This window comes from Sapajus apella, unplaced genomic scaffold (genome assembly GCF_009761245.1).
Source record: "Sapajus apella isolate SASKATOON/1434 unplaced genomic scaffold, GSC_monkey_1.0 scaffold91, whole genome shotgun sequence".
NCBI lineage: Eukaryota > Metazoa > Chordata > Mammalia > Primates > Cebidae > Sapajus > Sapajus apella.
This window is the reverse complement of record NW_022437031.1, coordinates 4,486,464-4,494,890: the sequence shown is the minus strand read 5'-3', so window position 1 is coordinate 4,494,890 and position 8,427 is coordinate 4,486,464. Positions and strand designations below refer to the sequence as shown.

Here is an 8,427-nt window from a genome sequence, read left to right as displayed (position 1 = left end):
TTTCTTTCTTTCTTTCTTTCTTTCTTTCTTTCTCTCTTTCTTTTTCTCTCTCTTTCTTTCTTTTTCTTTCTTTCTCTCTTTTCCTTTCTTTCTTTCTTTCTCTTTCTCTTTATCTCTTTCTCTGTCTCTCTTTCTTTCTTTCTTTTTCTTCTTTCTTTCTTTCCTCTCTCTCTCTTTATTTTTCAGATAGGTTTTACCATGTTGCCCAGGCTGATTTCAAATTCCTGGGCTGCAAGCCATCCATTCATCTAGACTTCCAAAAGTGCTAAGATTGCAGGCATGAGCTATCGCACCTGGCTAGAGCATTTTTTTTTAACTCATAACGATTTTACATATTTATGGGACATATGGATATTTTGATACACTCATAGGATGTGTAAATGCTCGTCAGGGTATTTAGAATATCCATCGCCTAGTGTATTTATTATTTTTATGTGTTGAGAACTATATATATATATAATTGCACTTTAGGTTCTGGGGTACATGTAAAGAACATGCAGGATTGTTGCATACGCACATACATGGCTATGTGGTTTGCTGCCTCCATCCCCATCACCTATATCTGGCATTATTCCCCATGTTATCCCTCTCCAGCTCCCTACACCCCATTATCCCTACCCTAGCTCCCCCCACAGGCCTCAGTGTGTGATGGTCCCCTCCCTGTGTCCATGTGTTTGCATTGTTCATCACCTGCTTATGAGTGAGAACATGTGGTGTTTGATTTTCTGTTCTTGTGTCAGTTTGCTGAGAATGATGGTTTCCAGGTTCACCCATGTCCCTACAAAAGACAGCAACTCATCACTTTTTATGGCTGCATAGTATTTCATGGTGTATATGTGCCACATTTTCCCTGTCCAGTCTATCATCGATGGGCATTTGGGTTGGTTCCAAGTCTTTGCTATTGTAAACAGTGCTGCAATGAACATACGTGTGCATGTGTCTTCATAATAGAACAATTTATAATTCTTTGGATATATACCCAGTAATGGGATTGCTCGGCCAAATGGAAGTTCTGTTTCTAGGTCCTTGAGGAATTGCCACACTGTCTTCCACAATGGTTGAACTAATTTACACTCCCACCAACAGTGTAAAAGTGTTCCTGTTTCTCCACATCCTCTCCAGCATCTGTTGTCTCCAGGTTTTTTATGATTGCCATTCTAACTGGAATGAGATGGTATCTCAGTATGGTTTTGATTTACATTTCTGTAATGACCAGTGATGATGAGCATTTTTTCATATGTTTCTTGGTCTCAACTAGGCCTTCTTTTGAAAAGTGTTCATATCCTTTGCCCACTTTTGAATGGGTTTATTTGTTTTTTTTCTGTAAATCTGTTTTAGTTCTTTGTAGATTCTGGATATAACTCCTTTGTGAGATGGGTAGATTGCAAAAATTTTTTCCCATTCTGTTGGTTGCCAATTCACTCCAAGGACTGCTTCCTTTGCTGTGCAGAAGCTCTGGAGTTTAATTAGATCATATTTGCCTATTTTGGCTTTTGTTACCAATGGTTTTGGTGTTTTAGTCATGAAGTCCTTTCCTATGCCTATGTCCTGAATGGTTTTGCCTAGGTTTTCTTCTATGGTTTTTATGGTGTTAGGTCTTATGTTTAAGTCTTAAATCCATCTGGAGTTAGTTTTAGAGTAACGTGTCAGGAAGAGGTACAGTTTCTGGTTCTGCACATGGATAGCCAGTTTTCCAAACCCCATTTATTAAACAGGGAATCATTTCACAATTGCTTGTTTTTGTCAAGTTTGTCAAAGATCAGATGGTTGTAGGTGTGCTGTTGCTTCCAAGGCCTTTGTTCCGTTCCATTGGTCTGTACCTCTGTTTTGGTAACAGTACCATGCTGTCTTAATTACTGCAGCCTTGTAGTATAGTTTGAAGTCAGGTAGCATGATGCCTCCTGCTTTGTTCTTTTTGCTTAGAATTGACTTGGCTATGCGGGCCTTCTTTTGGTTTCATATGACGTTTAAGGTGTTTTTTTCTAGTTCTGTGAAGAGGGTCATAGGTAGCTTGAAGGGGATAGCGTTAAATCTATAAATTACTTTGGGCAGTATAGCCATTTTCACGATATTGATTCTTCCTAACAATGAGCATGGAATGTTTCTCCATCTGTTTGTGTCCTCTCTTATTCCATTGAACAGTGGTTTCTAGTTCTCCTTGAAGAGGTCATTTACATCCTTTGCTAGTTGTATTCCTTGGTATTTTCTTCTTCTTGTAGCAATTGTTAATGGGAGTTTGTACTTGATTTGGCTCTCTGTAAGTCTGTTATTGGTGTATAGGAAGGCTTGTGATTTTTGCACATTGATTTTGTCCTGAGACTTTGCTGAATTTGCTTATCAGTTTAAGGAGACTTTGGGCTGTGATGATGGGGTCTACTAAATATACAATCATGTCATCTGCAAATAGAGACAATTTGAATTCCTCCTTTCCTAATTGAATACCCTTTATTTCTTTTTCTTGCCTGATTGCTCTAGCTAGAACTTCCAATACTATATTGAATAGGAGTGGTGAGAGAGGGCATCCTTGTCTAGTGCCAGATTTCAAAGGGAATGCTTCCAGATTTTGCCTGTTCAGTATGATATTGGCTGTGGGTTTGTCATAAACAGCTTTTATTATTTTGACATATGTTCTGTTGTTACCTAGTTTTTTCAGAGTTTTCAGCATAAAGCACAGTTGAATTTTCTCAAAGGCCTTCTCTGTGTCTATTGAGATAATCATGTGGTTTTTGTCTTTGATTCTGTTTATGCGGTGGATTACGTTTATAGACTTGCATATGTTGAACAAGCCTTGCATCCCCGGGATCAAGCCTACTTGATCATGATGGATAAGTTTTTTGAAGTGCTGTTGCAACTGGTTTGCCAGTATTTTATTGAAGATTTTTGCATCTATGTTCATCATGGATATTGGCCTGAAGTTTTCTTTTTTTGTTGAGTCTCTGCCAGGTTTTGGTATCAGGATGATGTTGGTCTCATAAAATGATTTGGGAAGGATTCCCTCCTTTTGGATTGTTTGGAATAGTTTCAGAAGGAGTGGTACCAGCTCCTCTTTGTATGTCTGGTAGAACTTGGCTGTGAACCCGTCTGGACCTGGACATTTTTTGGTTGGTAGGCTGTTAATTGCTTCCGCAACTTCTGCCCTTGTTATTGATCGATTCAAGGTTTCAAATTCTTCCTGCTTTAGGCTTGGGAGGGTGGAAGTGTCCAGTAATTTATCCATTTCTTCCAGGTTTTCAAGTTTATGTGCATAGAGTTGTGCATAGTAAATCTGATGGGGTTTGTGTTTCTGTGGAATCTGTGATGATATCCCTTTATCCGTTCTGATTGCATCTATTTGTTTCTTCTCTCTTTTCTTATTCATTAATATGGCTAGTGATCTGTCTATTTTGTTGACCATTTCAAAAAATCAGTTCCTGAAGGGTTTTTTGTGTCTGTATCTCCTTCATTTCTGCTCTGATCTTAGTTATTTCTTGTCTTCTGAACAGAACAATGGAGCTCACAGCTCAGCACTTGAGCTCCTATAAAGGTCAGACTGTCTCCTCAAGCAGCTCCCTGACTGCCATATATCCAAAGAGACACCTCATAAAGGAGACCTCAGGCTGATATCTGGTGGGTATCCTTCTGGAACAAAGATAATAGAAGAAGAAACTGGAAGCAACCCTTACTGTTCTGCAGCCACTGCAGGTGATCCCCAGGCAAGCAGGGTCTGGAGTGGACCTCCAGCAGTCTTACAGCAGAGGGACCGGACTGTTAGAAGGCATACTAAGAAACAGAAAGAAATAACTTCATCATCAACAAAAAGGATGTCCACTCAGAGACCCCATCTGAAAGTCATCAACAACAAAGACGACGGGTAGATAAATCCACAAAGATGGGAAGAAACCAGCACAAAAAGGATGAAAACACCCAAAACAAGAAGGTCTCTCCTCCTCCAACGGATCACAACTCCTCTCCAGCAAGGGAACAAGGCTGGGTGGAGAATGAGTCTGATGAATTGACAGAAACAGGCTTCAGAATGTGGGTAATAACAAACTTCTCTGAGCTGAAAGAACATTTTCTAGCCCAATGCAAAGAAACTAAGAGCCTAGAAAAAAAGATTTGACTAAATGCTAACTAGAATAAACTGCTTAGAGAGGAATATAAATGACTTGATGGAGCTGAAAAATGCAGCATGAGAACTTGGTGAAGCGTACACAAGTTTCAATAGTCGAATCGACCAAGCAGAAGAAAGGATATCAGAGATTGAAGATCAACTCAATAAAATAAAATGAGAAGGCAAGAATAGAGTAAAAAGAGTGGAAAGAAATGAACAAAGCCTGCAAAAAATGTGGGATTATGTGAAAAAACCTAATCTACATTTGATAGGTGTACCTGAATGTGATGGAGAGAATGAATCCAAGCTGGAAAACACTCTTCAGGATATTAACCAGGAGAACTTCCCCAGCCTAGCAAGGCAGGCCAATATTCAAGTCCATAAAATACAGAGAACACAACAAAGATATTCCTCAAGAAGAGCAACCCCAAGGCAGATAATTGTCAGATTCACCAGGGTTGAAATGAAGGAAAAAATGCTAAGGGCAGCAACAGAGAAAAGTCGGGTTACCCACAAAAGGAGATCCATCAGACTCACAGAAGATCTCTCAGCAGAAACCCTGCAAACCAGAAGAGAGTGGGGGCCAATAGTCAACATCCTTAAAGAAAAGAACTTTCAACCTAGAATTTCATATCCAGCCAATCTAAGCTTCATAAGTGAAGAAGAAATAAAATCCTATATGAACAAGCAATTGCTCAGAGATTTATCACCACCAGGCCTGCTTTACAAGAGCACCTGAAAGAAGTAGTAAACATAGAAAGGAACAACCAGTACCAGGCACTACAAAGACATACCAAATGGTAAAGAACATCGACAATGAAGAAACTGCATCAACTAACAGGCAAAACAACCATCTAGCATCAAAATGACATGATCGAATTCACATGTAACAATATTAACCTTAAATGCAAATGGGCTAAATGCACCAATCAAAAGACAGACTGGCAAACTGGATGAAAAGTCAAAACCCAGTGGTGTGCTGTAGCCAGGAAACCCACCTCACATGCAACGATACACATAGGCTCAAAATAAAGGGATGGAAGAAGGTTTACCAAGCAAATGCAGAGAAAAAAAAAGCAGGAGTGGCAATCCTAGTCTCTGCTAAAATGACTTTAAAACAATAAAGATCAAAAGAGACAAAGAAGGGCATTACATAGTGGTAAATGGATCAATGCAACAAGAAGAGCTAATGATCCTAAATATGTACACACGAAATACAGGAGCATCCATATACATACAGCAAGTTCTTAATGACTTACAAAGAGACTTAGACTCCCACACAGTAATAGTGGGAGACTTTAACACTCCACTGTTAATATTAGACAGATCAATGAGACAGAAAATTAACAAGGATATCCAGGACTTGAACTCAGACCTGGACCAAGCAAATCTAATAGACATTTACAGAACTCTCCACCCCAAATCCACAGAATATACATTCTTCTCAGCACCACATCACACCTACTCTAAAATTGATGACATAATTGGAAGTAAATCACCCCTCAGCAAATGGAAAAGAACAGAAATCATAACAAACATTCTCTCAGACCTCAGTGCAATCAAATTAGAACTCAGAATTCAAAAACTAACTCAGAGCTGCACAACTCCATGGAAACTGAACAACTTGCTCTTGAATGTTGACTGAATAAGCAATGAAATGAAGGCAGAAATAAAGGTGTTCTTCAAAACCAACAAGAATGAAGACACAACATACCAGAATCTCTGGGCCACATTTAAAGCAGTGTTTAGAGGAAAATTTATAGCAATAAATGCCCACATGAGAAGCAAGGAAAGATCTAAAATTGACACCCTATTGTCAAAATTGAAAGAACTACAGGAGCAAGATCAAAAATACTCAAAAGTATTGAGAACATTTTAAATCCTTTATGCTAGCAATTTTTAATATAACATAAATTGTTAACTGTAGTACCCAACTGCTGTCAAACATTAGGTTTTATTTTTTTAAATCTAACTGTACATTTGTACACATTAACCAACCTCTTCCGTCTCCCTCAAAACTCTTCCCCACCTCTAGGAACTACTATTCTACTCTCTACTTCCATGAGATTAATTCTTTTAGCTCCCACATTAGTTAGAACATGTGATCTTAAACTTTATGTTCCTAGCTAATTGCACTTAACATAGTGACCACCAGTTTCATCGATGTTACTGCAAATGAAATGATTTCATTCTTTTTTTAAGGCAAATATGATTCAATTGTGTATATATAACACATTTTCTTTAAGTTGATGGACAGTTAGGTTTTAAAAATATTTTTAATATTATAAATATTGTTGCAATAAACATGGGGGTGCAGGTATCACTTTAATATACTGATTTCCTCTGCTTTGGATAAACAGTAACAGGATTGTTCGATTGTATGGTAGTTTCACTTCTGATTTTTGAGAAACTTTCATGTTGTTTTCTGTAATGACTGTACTAATTTACATTTTTACCAACAATGTGTAAGAATTCTCTTTTCTCCACATCTCTACCAGAATCTGTTTTTTTCATATATCTTTTATTGACTTTCCATTATTGTAGGTAAAGATTTGTTTCCTGTTTTCTCCCCACCCCCTGCTGTCCCTCCCTTAGTCCCCCACCCACCAACAGACCCCAGTGTGTGATGTTCCCACCCTGTGCCCATGTTTTCTCATTGTTCAACACCCACCTATGAGTGAGAAAATGAGCTGTTTGGTTTTCTGTTCTTGTGTCAGTTTGCTGAGAATGATGGTTTCCAGATTCATCTATATCCCTGCAAAGGTCATGAACTCATCCTTTTTTATGGCTGTATAGTATTCCATGGTGTATGTGTGCCACATTTTCTTTACCCAGTTTGTTACTGATGGATGTTAAAGTTGGCTCCAGGTCTTTGCTATTGTGAACAGTGCCGCACTGAGCATATGTGTGCTTGTGTCTTTATAATAGAACGATTTATAATCCTTTGGGTATATACTCAGTAATGGGATTGCTAGGTCAAATGGAATTTCTATTTCTATACCCTTGAGGAATCAGCACACTGTCTTCCACAATGGTTGAACTGATTTACATTCCCACCAACAGTGTAAAATTGTTCCTATTTCTCCACACCCTCTCCAGTATCTGTTGTCTCCAGAATTTTTACTGATCACCATTCTAACTGACATGAGGTGGTATCTCAATGTGGCTTTGATTTGCATTTCTCTAATGACCGGTGATGTTGGGCATTCTTTCATATGTTTCTTGGCCTCATAAATGTCTTCTTTTGAAAAGTGTCTGTTAGTTTCCTTTGCCCACTTTTGAATGGACTTTTTTTTTTAAATTTGTTTTCGTTCTTTGTAGATTCTGGATATTAGCCCTTTGTCAGATGGGTAGTTTGCAAAAATGTTTTCCCATTTTGTTGGTTTCTGGTTCACTCTAATGATTGTTTCTTTTGCTGTGCAGAAACTCTTAAGTTTAGTTAGGTCCCATTTGTCTATTTTGGCTTCTGTTGCCATTGCTTTTGGTGTTTTAGTCATGAAGGTCACAGACTGCTAGCCAGACTAATAAAAAAGAAAAGAGAGAAGAATCGAATAAATGCAATAAAAAATGATAAAGGGGATATCATCACCAATGCCACAGAAATACAAACTACCATCAGAAATTACTTCAAACAACTCTATGCACATAAACCAGCAAATCTTGAAGAAATAGATAAACTTCTGGACACTTAACACTCTCTCAAAACTAAACCAGGAAGAAGTTGAATCCCTGAATAGACCAATAACAAGGTTTGAAGTTGAAACAGCAATTAATAGCCTACCAACCAAAAAAAGTACAGGCCCAGATGGGTTCACAGCCAAATTCTACAGACGTACAAAGGAGCTGGTACCATTCCATCTGAAACTATTCCAAACAATACAAAAAACCAGAATCCTCCCTAACTCATTTTATGAGACCAATATCATCCTGATACCAAAACCCAGCAGAGACACAACTGAAATAGAAAACTTCAGGCCAATATCCATGATGAACATTGATACAAAAATCTTCAGTAAAATACTGGCAAACCAAATGCAGCAGCACATTATAAAGCTTATGCATCACGATCAAGTAGACTTCGTCCTGGGGATGCAAGGCTGGTTCAACATACACAAATCTATAAACATAATCTATCACATAAACAGGATGAAAGACAGAAAACACATGATTAGCTCAGTAGATGCAGAGAAAGCCTTCGAAAAAATTCAACAGCCTTTTATGCTAAAAATGCTCAATAAACTAGGTATCTATGGAACGTATCTCAAAATAATAAAAGCTATTTATGACAAACCTACAGCCAATATCATACTGAATGAGCAAAAACTGGAAGCATTCCC

The 8,427-nt window shown here is 38.1% G+C and overlaps 1 long non-coding RNA gene across 1 annotated transcript in view; it reads right to left on the bottom strand.

The window, feature by feature from the left end:
- LOC116534977 overlaps positions 1-6,314 on the bottom strand; it is a 9,398-nt gene extending 3,084 nt beyond the window's left edge. Inside the window, exons 1-2 of the long non-coding RNA XR_004261983.1 lie at positions 6,204-6,314; positions 2,624-2,630 (exon numbers count right to left, since the gene is read on the bottom strand). This is a non-coding gene — a long non-coding RNA (uncharacterized LOC116534977). The remainder of the gene's footprint in view (positions 1-2,623; positions 2,631-6,203) is intronic.
- Positions 6,315-8,427: the final 2,113 nt, after the last annotated feature.